Source organism: Mixophyes fleayi, chromosome 2, assembly GCF_038048845.1.
Source record: "Mixophyes fleayi isolate aMixFle1 chromosome 2, aMixFle1.hap1, whole genome shotgun sequence".
Lineage (NCBI taxonomy): Eukaryota > Metazoa > Chordata > Amphibia > Anura > Limnodynastidae > Mixophyes > Mixophyes fleayi.
Window position 1 is genome coordinate 196,355,980 of NC_134403.1, and position 19,155 is coordinate 196,375,134.

A 19,155-nucleotide genomic window follows, 5' to 3' on the forward strand; every position below is an offset into this window, starting at 1 on the left:
ACTGCAGAATTACTTCAACCCTGTAAGCACTATTATTTGTATTTTTCTGCAATGAGATTTAACACTGGAGCTCTCCTTTTTGTGTGTTATCTATATAACACAGTAGAATTGTACTGCAGAATTTCATCAACCCTGTAAGCACTATTATTTGTATTTTTCTGCAATGAGAATTAGCAATGGAGCAATGGAGCTCTCCTGAATGTCATTGATTACTTTGTTGAACACTGCTACCACCTCCTGTTTCAATTCTATAACTTTGCCTGCCCAACTGCTCTACACTATGTACTACCCCTTCTGTGTCCCTCTCTCAAATGGTGCTAGATCGCTGTGGAGGGCAGTGTTTATAGATTCCAAAACTCATGAGATCCGAGATCCGACGACGTCACAATGCCGTTTTGCCTCGTTTTCGATTCTGAAAGAGCGCGAAAGTACCAAGCCGACTCGGCTCAGTACTCAGATCCCCTGAGTTCGGGTGTGTTCGGTTACAGAGAAACCGAGCCTGAGCATTTCTAATATAAACAGCATCAGAACTATAAACAATACAAATAAGAGCCATCAATATCAGACAAGAGCCCTAGGCATCAGGGTAGTGCAAACTGTTGTGTACTCACATTAATCTAATTGTCTGTAGTATAATTGCACTAGGTGTTATGCTGCCACTTAAGCTGGGTACACACTACAAAATTTTCCACCAAAGACATTAGCATAAAAGGGCAGAGCTTTCACTATAGTTAACACCCAAAGTCGCATAAAAAGAGAAGGCAACACTGTCTCTTCATGCATTCCTATAAAATAGAAGTTTATTACCATACATAAAATTTAGAAAAACATTTAACTGGTAAAGTGCAATGCAATGATTATTCCCTAATAATAAAATCCCATCGTATGTAATGGAATGCTCCATTCTCTGCCGGCATCATCGCTGATTGGTCCACAGCAGAAACGAACACCCGTGTCTGAGTGTATAAAATGACAGAGGAACCTGTCTGGCGCCGAGGAGCGTGAGAAGATGGCAAGTGAGGAGAAAGTGTCAGTGGGTGTTGCGGTTGAGGAGAAGGTGTCATTTTCGTCGGTGGGACGCGGCCAAAATGACGTTATTGGCCGCGCCCCGCCCCCTCCCGCCCTCCAGTAACGCCCCTCTCCCGGAAACAAGTTTCCGAAAGTAGGTAAGTATGGTTGTAGGTGGAATGTGGATGCTGTAAACGAATAAAATTGACTGTACAGCCAGAGCAATTTAGAAATTTGGAATGTGGTGTTTGGGTCTGTGGCTCAGATATTGTGATGTGTAAAAGACCAGTAGATTTATTGGTAGCAGTGCACAATTTTGTGAAGTGAAACTTCTCTGCCGACACTTAGTGACAAGCCATCACATACGGCAAAGATGTTTCATTTAAAATACACGTGCTTGATACACACTGATTTTGTTTGTTTATCAGCACTTGTTTTTGCAGATGTGCGCATGCACAGTGGAACTTAAGGTCTAGATTTGGGCTTTCAGTTCGACAAATGTAGAAATAAAAAAAAAAAAGGTTAAATAAGTAAATGACAATAACAGAACAGGTATTACGGCGTTATGAGTACTGCTGTGATACTTGCTAATTAGGCATCCCCGTGCACACATTCGGAAACCCGCCTCCAGAAATCCTGTGTTTGCCCCGGGTATTGTCCACATAAGCTGATGGAATGAGCTCACCTGCTTCGTTACTGTGTACTGCTGGTATAGGGGAGATACTTTGGTTTAGGGCCAAATTATGCAGCAGACAGCACAACAACACAATATCAGCCACCTTACCTGGGGCATAGAGAAACACACTACCATATGGCACCTGAACCTGGTCTTCAAAAGGCCAAAGGTACATTCTATCACCCGTCTAATGGCTGAGTGTGACTCATTAAATGTGTGTTGGGCAGAAGTCTGTGGATTTAACAGAGGTGTTATTAATCATGATTGACACCCATATCATGAATCACCTAGAATGAAACATAAATACATTTAGTTGATTAAAACACCACATTAAAAAAAAATCATACCCAGTAACCATCCCTCCGGGGGCAGATCTAGACTGCTCTTTGCTATTTTTTAAGTAAAACACTATGTAGCTATAAAATCACAACAATAAGAGCAACAAATAACAGATATGTATGCTCCATCATCACACTGCTCCTCTTTCATCACACTGCTGCCTCTTTCATCACACTGCACCCACCTTCATCACACTGTGTATCTTTATCACACTGTTGCACCGTTCATCACACTGGGCCCTCTTTTTACACATTTCCCCTCTTCACACTGCTCCCTCCTTCATCACATTGCTCTCACCTTAATCACACTGTGCCATCTTCAAACTACTCTTACCTTCATCACACTGCTCCCATCTTCATCACACTGCTCCTACCTTCATCACACTGCTCCTACCTTCATCACACTGCTCCCACCTTCATCACACTGCTTTCACCTTCATCACACTGCTCCCACCTTCATCACACTGCTCCCACCTTAATCACACTGCTGCCCGCTTCATCACACTAAAATGCATATAAAACACAAATACAGCTATGGGGCAGTATTTCTTACTTGGAAAATTACGTAGCTAAAAAACCTTGGGAATTTGAGAATCAGAATTAATTCAGCTAATCATGTTTCTAAAACAAAGGAATATCTAGAATATTGGATTGCAACCCTCTGACCAACATTGCTGTGTGATTGATCACACAGCCCACTCAATACTTTTTACCTTTGCATTCTAGCTAGACCATTCTGCAATATGATGTGCAACGTGCCCTTGTGTTTCAAACTCCCAATGTTCCATATATTTTAATAGAGATGCTCATGCTCGGTTCCCCGGAACTTCGCCGATCCGAGTACCGAGCCGAGTCGGATCTGTACTTTCACGCACCCTCGGAATGGAAAACGAGGAAAAAATTCATCGTTCCATCATCGGATCTCGCAAGTTTTGGATTCTAAAAGTGCTGCCCTCCATGGCGATTCAGCACCATTTCACAGAGGGACACAGAAGAGGTAGCACGGTTCTTGTCAGTCAGTTACTCTTGTTAAGTGCAGTTGGGCAGTGCCATAGCTAGAAAAAAAAGAGGAGGGGTAGCAGTGTTTTTCAAAGTCTCCAGTGACATTCAGGAGAGCTCCGTTGCTCCATTGCTAATTGTCATTGCTGAAATGTAAATAATCGGTCTGGCAGTCATCTTCTAATTCTGCAGTCACATTGTACTGTGTTATATAGCTAGCACACAAACAGGACAGCTCCATTGCTCCATAGCTAATTGTCATTGCTGAAATAGAAATAATAGGGCTGGCAGTCTTGGTCTAAATCTGCAGTCACATTGTACGGTGTTATATAGCTCACAGAGAAACAGGAGAGCTCCATTTCTCCATTGCTAATTGTCATTGCTGAAATAGAAATAATAGGGCTGACAGTCTTGGTCTAAATCTGCAGTCACATTGTATGTTGTTATATAGCTCACACAGAAACAGGAGAGCTCCATTTCTCCATTGCTAATTGTCATTGCTGAAATAGAAATAATAGGGCCGGCAGTGTTGTTCTTAATCTGCAGTCACATTATACTGTGTTATCAAAATGGATTCACAGTAGTACACAGAAGATCAGGAGCACCAAGCAGCTGCTGGCACCAGTCATGATGATAGTAATCCCTCTACGTCATCTGCTAAAGCCTATGTAAAAGTGCATAGTGTTTTTAAGTCAGGGAAGCAAAAATGTAAAAAACACCTTTTACATTGGTCAAGAAAAAAAGACCTGCAATCCAGGCAAAGTTATCTGCAGAAAACAATAAAAATTGCCAACATGCCATTCTACACACGCAATGGCAAGGAAAGAATGAGGCCTTCGAATTTCTCTATGATTGCTAGTTCTGCAACTGTCACTGAGGCATCTTCTTGTAAGGTAAGTCATGACCAAACAAGACCTTTTCATTCTGACTCCAAAAGTGGTGTCCAAATACTTTTACGTGTAAAAGCCGAGCTGGAAAAAAATAGTAAGGCATTAGAGGAAAATGTATGTTCAGATTCAGAAATGACACAAATCCCTGAGGAGAGTCTATCCACGAGTCATATGTGTAAGTCTGACCTTTCTAAAAGTGTACCTATAAAGATCCCCCTTTCAGCTTTTCTGCAGATGTGTGCCTGAACAGCCCATGTGTAGCCGGTGATATACAAATTGAAGATGCCACTTTGGATGAGGGGGATATTTCTGTAGCTGATGAGGGCGCTAATGAGGATGTTGATGATGTTGTTTGTGTAAGTCATGCACCAGTGGAAGCAGTTCTTGCATGTGATAAGAAGAAGGAAATTATCATGTCTGGGCATAAGACCAAAAAATCCACCTCTTATGTGTGAAATTATTTTTACCCAAATCCTGTCAACAGTTGTCTAGCCATTTGTAACATTTGTAAAGCCACAGCCAGTAGATGTAGGATCCTTAACCATCTAGGAACCTCATCCATGTTACGCCATTTGAAGCGAGTTTATAGCAAGCTGTTGGGAAAATTGGGAACTTATGCTAAAAACATAACAACAAGCAGTCCAGCATCAGCTAAGTCCCATCTCTCACCTAGAGCCCGACACCTGCAATCTACACCCAAAACATCGTCCTCAGCAATATACTCAGTAGCGATCGAATTTAGTCATGCATCCAAGTTGTTAAGGCTAGATTACTCCTCCACTATCCTGGATTCCTCAGAAGAATTCTTAAGCGTTAGGCCCACCGCTGCTGCTGCTGCTGCTGCTACTGGGGTGGATCTACATCCCAGAAGCAGACTGTGTGAGGTTTACACTACGAGTAAGCCACTATAACATAATAAATTAAACAAATTCCCATACATATAATCATTAATAAAATTCAGCTCACTAATTTATTCATAAAATAATTTTGCCTTGTAAGATAATTAATAATAATGTCATGATTACCCCCATAAGTAAAACTTGTATTGTGCCTACTGTTATGTTAACATTGGACTTCATTGTAAAGCTGAAGTGTTTGCTAATCATACCTATCGAATGCAGCGTTTTGCTTATGGCGATGCTTAGACTAAAAACGCTACATTTTTGCAAATCGCAGCCTCAAATGTTGAGACTGCAATAAGTAGTGATTTTTGAAAAACTCACTTACTGGTGATTTTCTATCAACTCGCACTTTCATACATCGGCGAATTTAAACTCGCCCTAGAAAATTGTGGACAATAAAAAAATCTCAGCTTGATACATTTACCCGCAGGAGTCCTACCACAAGACTCCAACTGTCCCCTTGATTTAATTAGGGAAGGGGGTATGTGACGAGACCAGGAACCACAGTGAGAATATCGAGCCAGCCCTGTCTGTCAGTTAGCGGGCCGATTGGACGATATCGGCCCCACCAGGATCCAGCAGTGTTCTGGTGACCAATGAGAGCAGGGGAGGCAGCCCACAGGAAGCATGAAACAGCTGGGGACCCTGTGACATCAGAAAGTATTGGAAGGGTTAAGAACGAGAGGGTCTGGACTCTATATACAATCAGGATTGAATATGGAGTGGTGCGTGGGATTTTGACTACTGACTGATCATTGTCCCAGCACGTCCCAAAGCAGACTCAATGGCAGGAAAACAGCAGGTGGGCTACTGCTGAGGTCATGTTCTACCTCCACCTGCCTCCACCTGCGCTACCACCAGGATTCTATTTACCACCAATGAAAATGGATCATGGTCATGGGGGATGGCCCAAGGAGGGGGCAAGATTCGGGGGAGTTCAGGGATGGAAATAAAGGGAATGCCAGAGAGGAGTGGTTGTTTTTGTTGAGAAATTTTGGAGAGGTCTTGGACTGATGTTGAGTAGCTGTACTCTATCATAGCCATAGGAGAATGTGTAAACCAGGAACCTGGTCACCCAGAGCGGGTGCTGAACCTCTAGGCCTGATTTGTCACCAGTCCATCGGGAGACACTTGCAGTTTATTGGAAATTGAGCCTACATCGGTAGGGAGACTGATACTCAGAGTCCCACTAAGCTAGTGGAGAGTTGGCCAGGATCAGCAAGACACAAAGACCCATCTGATCAGAACCCCTGGCACACCTGGATTTGTCAATTGTGGACACTGTTGCTGGAGTTTGTGCCTGCTAGGGATGGAGCTGGGAGAGATAACCTGCTGGGGATTTGGTTGGGGAGTTTCATTGAAACTGGTGAATCTACTGACAATTGGTTATATTTGGTGGGATAATGTTTCTCCTTGGGAAGTACTGTTGTATATAAATTGTGTGTACACAATGTTTAAATAAAGAGGATATTATCCCTTTCTTGCTTCCATATTTGTGTGATCCGTGAACTTAGAGGCTGGATACCTAGAGACCTACGGTTCCAAACCCAAGGTCCTCACATTAAAATCATTGTTTTCTCTCTCTTCTTTGTAGGCTTGTATAAATCATGGATATCTTACCATACCCATGTAAAACATTGGACTTATTTAACCAATAACATTTTAGTAGTGCCTATTAAGTGTAAGTGGAGTGCTTACATATCTGACCTGGCAGCGTCTCTCCTGACCAACGACTCCTGAAGGAACTGTTTCGATGACCGATTGATCACTGATTCTGACCATCTCCAGATGGTCATTGTGTGCATCTGTACCTGGTCTTCAGAAAACCTGTACCTTTTATGTGAGGCTGGGAGACCCCCCCCCCCACATACACACACACACATTGTATAAAAGGGACAGGCCTAGCATGAATTACTGTGATCACCAGAATCCTTCTGTAAAAGTAACATGCCTCAGGTCTACCATTAACTAAAGTACATATGTGAAGCTGCCCTCCTCCTAATTCCCCGTGTCGGTACCACCCTATTTCTGTCTCCCCTTTCCATTAGGAAAGTAAGCTCTCACGATCAGGGCCCTCTTTCCTTGTGGTCTCCTTCTAATATTCCATCACCCTCTGTACCTCTTGACCTGCTTCCCTAGTCCTGTTTTTTTAATCTTGGGTCTACTTCTCACTGATTACTATCATCATTGTCACTCAATGTTCCACAAATAATTTGAGCTGCATTACCATGTTACCTGTATTTTTTATTCATTCAGTGGGGCATATTCAATTAGCTTTTGGATTCGCGGTAACGCGCCGGAACAGCCGCGAAACGTAATACACGGTACCGCAATAACGTGGATTTTCGTTCGCAGCCCATAGGGTTGCGAACGAAAATCCACGTTAATGCGGTACCGTAATACCCGCAAGAACGCGCACTTTTCGCGGCAACGCGCGTTACCGCGAATCAAAAAGCTAATTGAATATGCCCCTGTATGTCTGGTCTTTGTATTTTGTTCATGTATCTTGTTATGTGTTATAAATTATTGCTCTCTGTATATTTTATGTACGGCGCTGCGGACTTTTTGTAGCGGCGTATAAATAAAAGTTAATAATAATAACTAATTGGAGGTAGTTTTTTTTTAGTTAGAATGCAGCCATTGCGCTTTAGTACAGTTATATAGGAGTCTCTTTAATTTAGCTATGTGTGTATCACTTTAAACTGTACCCCTCAGAAGCTGCTATTTAGACTAGAGTGAGATGAACCCCTAATTGGAAATAAGTATTGATTATCAGAACAGGGTTGGGCTAGTAGCTCACACTAAGATTGATGAAGGTTGCTGAATATGATAGGACCCAAGGGAGATGTCAAGCATAAGAAATATTTACCACACTAAGAAACAAGAGCTTGTACTAAAATTGGGAATGACACATGAAATAACCAGATAGTTTTAGCAAATGTCATCACTACTGTAGGGTAAGTTTTGGTAATTTCAGTAGACCAGTTGTTTTCATACTCTGACAACAATCTTTACGATATGGCCGATATTCAATGCTAATCTCACAATGATATGAAATGGTCAGGATTTTGCTTTGTAATTTGGAAGTACCTAGCTGCTTCACAGAAAAGTAAACTGTTGTTTCTAATAAAATAAACTCTGAGATTTTGTACATGTAAAATAATGGTAAAACATATAAGGATTTTTGCTATATACATATAAACCCAAGTTATAGCTATCAATTTCTTGCCGTGCTCATCATTTCCTTACAGTATAATGATACTGAGCTTAAATTTCTAATTAATGATGACAGTTAAAATTAGACACAAGCGTTCTTAGGAAAAAAATTACTATACTATACATTTTTTTATAAAAATCTAAGGGGCATATTCAATTGTTAGTTTTCCGCGCCACGGAAAAACTAAGACAGTTAATACGGTAAAAAGTAGCTGGATTTCAGCTCGCGGCTAAGGGAGCTGCGAGCTGAAATCCAGCGAGTAAATTACCGTTTTAACTGTTTTTCCACGCACGATTACCGTAATAACGGTAATCGTGCGTGAACCGCGTGATTTTCGGCGTTTCCGCCGACAATTGAATATACCCCTAAATATTAAAGGTTTTTTTTAGGCAAAATATAGATATCCAGAAGAACATGGTACATATTTAAGGAATTATTTGTATATTACAGAGAAAAAAAAAGTAAATTTAGACAGCATGCACACAAGTATCACACCATTCCATAAAGGGTAGAATAGAACGCAAATTTAATATATTTACACGAGTTTCCTTTCATTTTTGGGTTTGGCAGATTTTTTATACTTTGCAGTCTTTGCCTTTAGTTTACACAGACGCCTCTTCTTGAATATGGAATACCATGTGGCAAGATTATTACTTGAAGGGAGATGGGTAGATTTTGGGGTATTCTTTTTGGTCTCTATGTCTCCATGTGGTGCGACTTTATAGAAATAATCCATGCTGGAAATAAGCATGGAGACTGCAGGATCTTCATAGTCAGAGGAAAGAAGGTCTTTGGCAAAATAACCTAGTATATGTTTTGCAGTTATCTTCTGACCATGAGGGACATTTCTATGTTTGATGTTGGAAGACACCCCAGTGATTATTGTAGGAACCATTGTATCCTCATCTGTACAAATATCCCCAGGAGATAAAAGGGTGTTTGAATCTGGCAATGGCTCTAGTTGTTCATAACGTAGTGTTGTATGACCTTTACTGAAAGATATGGCAGGCTTTGATCCAGTAGAATATGTTTTGGATGGGTCCATTTGTTTATTATCCCACCTGAAGAAATGCTTTTTGTCATCCAGAGCAACATTGTCTTGCATAGTGTTAGAAGCATGGGTTCCACATATAGATGAGTCAGTTCTCTTCTTGAAGTTCTCCATTGAGTTTTTGGTCAATTTTTGGGATATTTTAGGACCTGAATCCATATGTGAGTGCACATCAGCTCTATTTTTTACAGGGGTCACCTTGGGACTCATGATGGTCATTGTGGTCTGTGGTTCTTGAGAGGCAACTTGAGTGTTGAAGTCTGATGGCAAAGATTTCCTGGCATTGGGTGGCTTAATTCTGGGATACATATAGCCTGATGGTATTTGGTTCATAATGGGCATCTGTTGTTGCTGCAGTTGCTGCTGCTGAACGTAAACAGTAGGCTGGAAAAACATTTGTCCTCTGGTGTTGTGAGGCTCAGTAGTTGGTAAATACTTTATTTGTGTCAATCCAGGGTACTGAAAATGTCCAGTCAAACCCACTTGTTGATTATTGCAGCTATGTGCCCTGTGTGGTACTTGGACCAATGAATTAAGTGGATAATGTTGTATTCGGCCTATAGTATCATGCCTTTGATTCCATTTATTTAAGGTGAGGGTCTCCGGATAGACACTGACAGGGTGTTGGGGCTCGTAGTACCACGAGGAACCTTGTGCAGTAAGCCCTTGTGGCCTTACCGATCCTTCAACACTTAAAAAGTTAGTGTCAAACATGCCCAAGGTTTGACCTAAGGGAAAAAAAATGTGAAATAAAACGAATGAATTTTGGAAAACATTAAAACCTGAACCTAAGTAAAGATTTTCCACATGTTGCAGGTTAAAGATCTTAACGTAAAAGTGAGATATAAACAACTTTATGGTCTGCAAAACCCTATTTTGTGCAAGAAAAGTACTTTTTTGTTACTTATCAAATGGGGGTCATTGACAAACCAAAGAAATGCAGAGGTGCAGTACATTTTTTTTGCATAGATACACTTACTTGTCCACCATGTGTATATAAACTTGCATGTCTCCATTCTGTCTTTTATGGTTAACCGACTTGTATAGGCTTATAGTAAATAATAGAAATATAGGCAAAAGTAATGACATAATTTTAAAGTACTAATTGCTATCACTGTTGGGCTTTTAATGAAATACATCCCTACAGTAGTAATTGTCCCAAAGTGAAATATAGAAGAAGTGAAGGTCTTTGCACACACCAATGTCTCTGCATTGAAGCAAGGGAGGACAACGAGGCCACAGTATATGTGTGGGACATGCACAAGTCTGGTGCACATGATATTTCAAGATGCAAATCTTACTATAAAAAGAGAATAGTCATGCCACACACCACAGCTGCAAATTAAATATAGTATTCATTTTAAAACATCAGTGGCAATAGAAGGAGACAGAGCAACAATAGAGCAGATCATTCCCATCCAACAGCTGTTTCATGTGGTCACAGTCAGGTATTTTGAGGTAAAAAGGATATGATAAATCGTGGATGTGACCACGTGAGAGAATGCTTTTGGTTGGGAAATATCTTGTCTGTCTCCCACTCTGTAGAAGTGTATTGGCACTAATGAGTTGATTTATACTATTCTTTGGAGCCTCATTTATGATTTAATGAAGTCACGAGTGGATAGGAAGCATTAGAACTGTCTTTATTTCCTACTTTAAATTTATAGTTGTTAATGTTTCAATTATTATTGTCTGTACAAATAAATGTGCATTCTCACATAACAAGTGCTCTGATCCGCCCATCTCTTCCACTCAAATGGAGCTACATTCTCCCACACATTAGGTGTCATCTTTACGTGCTTACCCATTAACATAAATTTAAATATACGCCAACTGCCCAATTAATAGGCACATGCCATGACAAAAAAATGTAGAAACAGAATTTGCATCACGCCTCTGCAATGGGCTATGTTCATTAATGACTTCATGTGTACAATGGAATTGCTTATTGAAATTAAACAGTCTTACAGTGCTTTTTTCTATAATTAAGAGTGTAGATGATGTTTATGTTTCTTATATCTGTGTTCTGTAATGCTATTTTTAGTGTTTTTTGTTAATTGTGTCCAGAAGTCTGCACATGTCTGTATACACCTAAATACGTGCAAAACCGATATGTAATTATAGGTATCCCTATATGGCAGTTTGAAACATTATGTACACTTTCCTTAAAAATTTCTGGCGCTCTATTTACCATAAAAGAGTAATCTTTGAAGTGGCCTTTACTTGGCTTAGTACATGAATATGTGATACTGAATCTAATCTGTTGACTAATCCAAATGTGATAAAAATCTTGTATATAAAATCTTACCTTCAACTTTTTTCCAAAAAGGTCGGTCAGTTTGTCGGTTTTAAGCATTACCGCTTAAAAGTGACAAACTGTCGTCACCATTTTTAAAGGTTGGTAGAAAGATTTTAGCTGATAAGTAGCGGCTAAAATACTGTTTCATAATTGCTGGCACTCTTCTGCCACTTGGCATAAAGAAGGATAAATAGATTGTCTCAGTTGAGACATTTATATTTGTATCTTTACATTAAACAGTAAGAATAAATTATTTAGAAATGTGTCCTTTATAATAGCAATATGCAGTTGTACTAAATGTATCCAATTACCCTGAAACAAAGTGACTATTTCAACTGTGTTTTTCTCTGTTTCATATATTTAGTAGTAGCTTTAGTATTTACTCCTAGCACTAATGATCACACTTTCACAACTCACCAACTCTCTCAAGATGTCCTTGAGATGAGACACCATAAACATATTGGTACAAAGAAGCCTGAAGGCCCGATTGAGATGTCCCAGGTTTAGGAACCTGGAAATACTGCATGATGGCAACAATATCAGCAAACTGAACTCTGGATAGGATGATAGGAAGTGACTCAAGCAGAGCAGCTCCTCACAGCTCCTCACAGCTCCTCACTGGATGCTGATCCAACTGTTGCTTCAGGTTTATATTTGAATCTCAACATCGCCTGGAGCATCATGAGCTGTTTTGGCTGTTGCCGAGCAACGGCTTCCGTGTCACATAGTTCTGTGTGACATAGATCACAACTGCTGGAAATTCAAATAATAACATGAGCTTCATGAACACAACTGTACATTTATGGAGGAAGTAGTGAATTTGAATATTATTCGGTAGCACTCTCTTTTGGTGATGCTATTTAAACATGGTTTAAATCTCCTTACATTGGAGTTACTTGTTAAATCTGTTACAGGCAGAAAGGTACATGTTATATAAAATTAATGAGAAACCACTATTTATATTATGTCTTTCAGTGTTAAATGGGATGATGATATAACTGTCTGTTACTTAAACCATATTTTCAAAATTAGTAATTCTAGACATTAAGTTAACTGTTTAGGTCCCTGATTGAAATGAAGTTTAAATCCAGTTGTAATTAGAATACATAAAGTTATAGGTAATCTTATGATGTTACATTTCTATCATGAGTATATTGGAGGCTCCACTAAGTAGTGTTTTAGAAGAAAATTGAAAGACATCAATTAATTAAAGGGGTGGTGCAAAAGTGATAGCAAATATAACTTTCAAATGATGCTTTTACTATTATCAGCATATAAATTTTTATCATAGACTGTAATCCCACATATGGTTGTAGAAAGCAGATGCACCGAGGCATTAGCAACAGCATAAAGAGTGCTTGCACTTGTGTATGAGCACGTTGGTGAAATAGGTGGTTTATACTGGCTCTAAACTGTGAGTAGAACGGGCACCAAGGTGGAAATATTGGACCAGTTGTTCTGTTAGTCAGTGGGCAAATTGGATGTCATCGGCCTACCCAGTTATTTAATGGCCAGATCCACGATTTTTAAGAAATCGGAGACTGAGATAGATATCCACCTACAGATTTTTGAAAATGTAATTGAGGTTCATGGTATTGAGGAGGAGGAGTGGTCCAAATATTTGGGACCCAGTCTGACAGGGTGAGCACTGGAAGTGTAACAGGCTTTTGAGCCCTCAGGAATGCAGAGACTATGATTGGGTAAAGAAGGCCCTGATGGTCAAATTCCAAGTAAATGCAGAAAGCTATCGTTATAGTTTCCGGACTTTAAACAAGGATTCAGCTACAGAGGGTCTCCGGGAAATGGTTGCAAAGGAAAGTTGCCCACTCCACAAAATAAAAAACTGATAATGCTGAAGCAATTAACCCTAAAAATGGCCCCAGAAACCCAAGAGTGGTTAGCAGATCAGAAAACAGAGACCATGGAACAAGCAGCGTAGCTTGTTGACGATTATTTAGCTAGCCGACTCAGGTGGTGAGTCTCTAATGTGTCCATTCAAGCAGTTGTGGGCAGTGGTAGTCATTAAAGCAACAGTGGAAAATCCAACAAGACTTACCCCGATGTGTATTGTGTCAAGGTGTCATTCCCGACAGAGTGTGAGATTGGCAGTTTGAAAAACAGATTTGCAAGAATTGCGATAAATGAAGATTCCGGTAGCCCTAAATGGCATCAGTGTTACGGGTGATGCTATTATTTGTGCTCTTAAAGGACTAATGCAAGGACGCGCCGGATGTACAATGTGTTTTAGTTAGGCTTGTATAATGTACATCCGTTGCCTCCCTGCTTTAGCCATTTTAGTGCATTTGCAGGAATTGTGGGTGAGGAACTGCAAGATCCAGAGGTTGAGGGAGCATTTCTGACCCTAGTAGAGCTCGATGTGATTAAGAGGTCACAACTTATGGAGTGACAGCAGGTCCGAAATTTCACAGTGGGGTCCATCTCACAGACATCCAGGTGGCCCGGGGTACATTTGGATTGGCGTGCGGGGTTTGGCATGGTTGAGATGGGCATTTTGGATGGATTACCAGCTAAAGTGATTTTGGGAAACCACCAGATACCCAGAGACAGTAGCCCTGCTGTCAAATTTTTACATACATACGGGACAAATATCCACTTCCGCCCTGATCTCGATTTGGAAAAGAATCTTCTTGGTGCTATCATCACTGTGCTTTACACATTTGGCCTTTACCTGGAGGACACACCGACTTCAGCACTCTGCTTGATTGTGAGGGATTGCCCCTCCTGCAGGACTGCTGCCTGTGAGTAAAAGTTAACAGAGCTGTATTCATTGACATGTGGGGGAAAGGATCTCCTAAAACGGCCAGCAAGTGCACTGTTGTGTGATCTATTTTTTTCGCTGCCAGGAAAGACATTGGAAATAGGTTATACCTGTACAGCATGACAGCGGTATCTATATGACAACAGAACATTTATCTGACAATTTGTGCATTTAAGGATATAGTAAACAAGTTGGTCTTATGTTATACTGTAACGCCTGCGGGAGAGCAGGACAGACGCACACAGATGTCTTACCTTCCAAATGATGACCGCCTACCGTCCATATTATTGTTATTATATATATATTATTATTAGTGTCAATAGTGTTATCGAGGATAAGGTCACCTCTAAAAAAGAGATGGGTTTGTAAAGAGCATCTAAAGATTTGAAGGCTGTGGGAAAGTCGAATTGAGTGTTGTAGGGAATTCCATAAGTGGGGAGCAGCACGGGAGAAGTCTTGAATGCTCGAGTGAGAGGTGGTTATCAGACACGAGACAAGGTGCAGGTCAGAGGTAATACCGCTGACAACCTGTTTTAAAAACTGAGGGATGTCATTGCAACATGGCTTATCCTACTTCGACTCTCCTGAGGATATGTGATTTCTGATAACGCCACCAATATTGTTAGAGCATTACAGCGGTGGATTTAACACTGGAGCTCTCCTTTTTGTGTGTTACCTATATAACACAGTAGAATTGTACTGCAGAATTTCATCAACCCTGTAAGCACTATCATTTGTATTTTTCTGCAATGAGAATTAGCAATGGAGCAATAGAGCTCTCCTGAATGTCACTGATTACTTTGTTGAACACTGCTACCACCTCCTCTTTCAATTCTATAACTTTGCCTGCCCAACTGCTCTACACTCTGTACTACCCCTTCTGTGTCCCTCTCTCAAATGGCACTAGATCGCTGTGGAGGGCAGTGTTTATAGAATCCAAAACTAGCGATATCCGAGATCCGACGACGTCACAATGCCGTTTTGCCTCGTTTTCGATTCTGAAAGAGCGCGAAAGACTCGGCTCGTTACTCAGATCCCCTGAGTTCGGGTGTGTTGGGTTACAGAGGAACCGAGCCTGAGCATTTCTAATATAGACAGCATCAGAACTATAAACAATACAAATAAGAGCCATCAATATCAGAGAAGAGCCCTAGGCATCAGGGTAGTGCAAACTGTTGTGTACTCACATTAATCTAATTGTCTGTAGTATAATTGCACTAGGTGTTATGCTGCCACTTAAGCTGGGTACACCCTACAGACCTTTTTATGCCGATCGATTTTACATGCGATCGATGGTCCGATCGCTCGGTCCATGGACTGCATACACACTAGCCTTGTTTTAGATGATAAAGGGAAGAGCGGACATCCCTTTAGCGACATTTTACAGCCATGTTGTTGTGTGCAATAATTTTAATTTCGTACACACTAAACAATCATTTGCGGGGCATGTAACAATATTGTCACGGGCACTAGGAGTCTTTACCCAGGGATCACCAGGTGATAGGCTTACCAGAGCAGTATAGATGGTAATATGGTACTCTGGTAGCAGGGTGATCACGGAACAGGAAATAGCAGATGATGGAGATGCTCAGGAAAGTCTATGACTAGCAGCACTGGTAATATGGATGTAGAAATACACGAGGAACTGTATGGACAAAGGACACATGAAGGTAGTCAGTGGTCTGCGGTAGCAAGTTGTACCACTGCTATAGTGAGGAGGAATGTCCAACAGAAACGAGGAGGTGATGAGAGTCAGCGGTCTGCGGATAGCAAGTTGTACCGCTGTCTGAGTGAAGGAATGGAATCCACGTGGAGGTATCCGGGGAGTCAGTGGTCTGCGTTAGCAAGTTGTACCACTGCTATGTGAGAGGATACTGGAACAGGTGACACAGGAAACAGGGATCAGTGGTCTGCCTCTAGCAAGTTGTACCACTGAATATATATGTGAGGAGGAGCACGGGGAGAGACTGCAATACAGGGGATACACGGGCACCTTAAACTTGATCCACAATAACATGCACAATATATTAATGACTGAACAGCACTGCAATAATAGAAAATCACTAGAGGTAATCCGGCACAAGATAACACAGTCAATGATGGCAATAGTCTCAGCGGATAGTAAACTCCAGAGGAGAACAAACTCAGTCCAGCAAGATATGCAATACACCAGCACAGTCAATGAGAAGTATGCATACCGTGGTTCAGAAGCAGGCTGTCAGACAGGAGTGCAGAGATACCTGGACGGCTGGAGGCCGGCAGGATGCGAAGTCCCTGGAGGGGTGAAGCGGTAATCAAGTAGGTGCAGCGCACAGGTAGGTAGACCAGCAGGGGAACAAATACTCAGGAAGCAGTAGTATGTAGGACTGGACTCCTGGAGGACCCTGAAGAGTAGCGATGATCTAGATGAGATGAAAACAGTGAGGCGCAGATCCGATGCAGACTGGCGAGTAGAGACCAGCGGGAACACGGAGAAGCACGGAGAGCGGGTCAGCTGTTGTAGGACGAGTAGAACTGAGAAGTAGCAGCAGCAGGACTCTGCAGATACACGGAGGTAGCGGATGGCAACCAACAGGTGCAGCAACGATGAAACACGGGAGAGCAGAGCTGAGCTGGAACTGTTGAGCACGGAGAGTAGCGGATAGGAATCAGTTGTAGCAGTCTCGAGGAAACACGGGAGAGATGAGATGAGCTGAAGACTGAAGCGCACGGAGGCAGCGGGTAGGAATCAGCCAAACAGTCACCATGAAACACAGGCGAGTTGAAGTAGATTGAAGACTGTAGTGCACGGAGGCAGCGGATAGGAATCAGCTAACAGTCATGATGGCACACAGGTGAGTTGAAGTAGATTGAAGACTGTAGTGCACGGAGGCAGCGGATAGGAATCAGCTAACAGTCACGATGATACATAGCAGAGTTGAAGTGGCTTAAAGACTGTAGTGCACGGAGGCAGCGGATAGGAATCAGCTAACAGTCGCGATGATACACAGGAGGGTTGAAGTGGTTAGGAAACCACAGGAGTGGAAGTGGTCTGGAAACCACAGGGGTAGAAGTGGTTTGGAAACCACAGGAATCAGCAGCGCTGAATACACGAGGAAACACCTTCAGAGGCTCATGGGAATGAGACTCCAAGATCAGGCCACGTGGTATTGACCACAGGTGCTTAATATAGGGAGTGTTGCCTGATCTGCCAATTAAGTTAAAGGAACAGGTACTGAAGGGTTTGAAAGGGCTGCGCATGCGCAGACCCTCAGGATGGAGGACGGCCACGGTTCCTAAATATACGGGAAGAAGCACTCACAGTCCGGTGAGTGACAAATATACCAAAGACATTAGCATAAAAGGGCAGAGCTTTCACTATAGTTAACACCCAAAGCCGCATAAAAAGAGAAGGCAACACTGTCTCTTCATGCATTCCTATAAAATAGAAGTTTATTAACAATACATAAAATTTAGAAAAACATTTAACTGATAAAGTGCAATGCAATGATTATTCCCTAATAATAAAATCCAATCGTATGTAATGGAATGCTCCATTCTCTGCCGGCATCATCGCTGATTGGTCCACAGCAGAAACGAACACCCGTGTCTGAGTTTATAAAATGACAGATGAACCTGTCTGGCGCCGAGGAGCGTGAGAAGATGACAAGTGAGGAGAAAGTGTCAGTGGGTGTTGCAGTTGAGAAGAAGGTGTCATTTTCGTTGCGGGGGATTGGGCCAAAATGACGTGATTGGCTGCGCCCCGCCCCCTCCCTCCCTCCAGTAACGCCCATCTCCCGGAAACAAGTTTCCGAAAGTAGGTAAGTATGGTCGTAGGTGGAATGTGGATGCTGTAAACGAATAAAATTGACTGTACAGCCAGAGCAATTTAGAAATTTGGAATGTGGTGTTTGGGTCTGTGGCTCAGATATTGTGATGTGTAAAAGACCAGTAGATTTATTGGTAGCAGTGCACAATTTTGTGAAGTGAAACTTCTCTGCCGACACTTAGTGACAAGCCATCACAAACGGCAAAGACGTTTCATTTAAAATACACGTGCTTGATACACACTGATTTTGTTTGTTTATCAGCACTTGTTTTTGCAGATGTGCGCATGCACAGTGTAACTTAAGGTCTAGATTTGGGCTTTCAGTTCGACTAATGTAGAAATAAAAAAAAAAAGGTTAAATAAGTAAATGACAATAACAGAACAGGTATTACGGCGTTATGAGTACTGCTGTGATACTTGCTAATTATGTATCCCCGTGCACACATTCGGAAACCCGCCTCCAGAAATCATGCGTTTGCCCCGGGTATTGTCCACATAAGCTGATGGAATGAGCTCACCTGCTTCGTTACTGTATACTGCTGGTATAGGGGAGAAACTTTGGTTTAGGGCCAAATTATGCAGCAGACAGCACAACAACACGATATCAGCCACCTTACCTGGGGCATAGAGAAACACACTACCATATGGCACCTGAACCTGGTCTTTAAAAGGCCAAAGGTATATTCTATCACCCCTCTAATGGATGTGTGTGACTCATTAAATGTGTGTTGGGCAGAAGTCTGTGGATTTAACAGAGGTGTTATTAATCATGATTGACACCCATATCATGAATCACCTAGAATGAAACATAAATACATTTAGTTGATAAAAACACCACATTAAAAAAAATCATACCCAGTAACCATCCCTCCGGGGGCAGATCTAGACTTTTCTTTTAGTGGGAGCAGTTTAGAGATTAATCCTGACGTCTCCTCCTCTCCAATCACAGCTACTCCTTTCTCCAGTCCAGACTCCTCCTCCTCTCCAGTCCAGACTCCTCCTCCTCTCCAGTCCAGGCTCCTCCCCTCTCCAGTCATGGCTTCTCCCCTCTCCAATCCTGACTCCTCCCCCTTTACAGTCCCAACTCCCCCTCTCCTGTACCAACTACTGTAGGCCCTGTGCCCTACAACACTATGTGTATCACAAATTAATGTATTTTTGCATACAAGTCGGTCAGGTTTGCTCTTT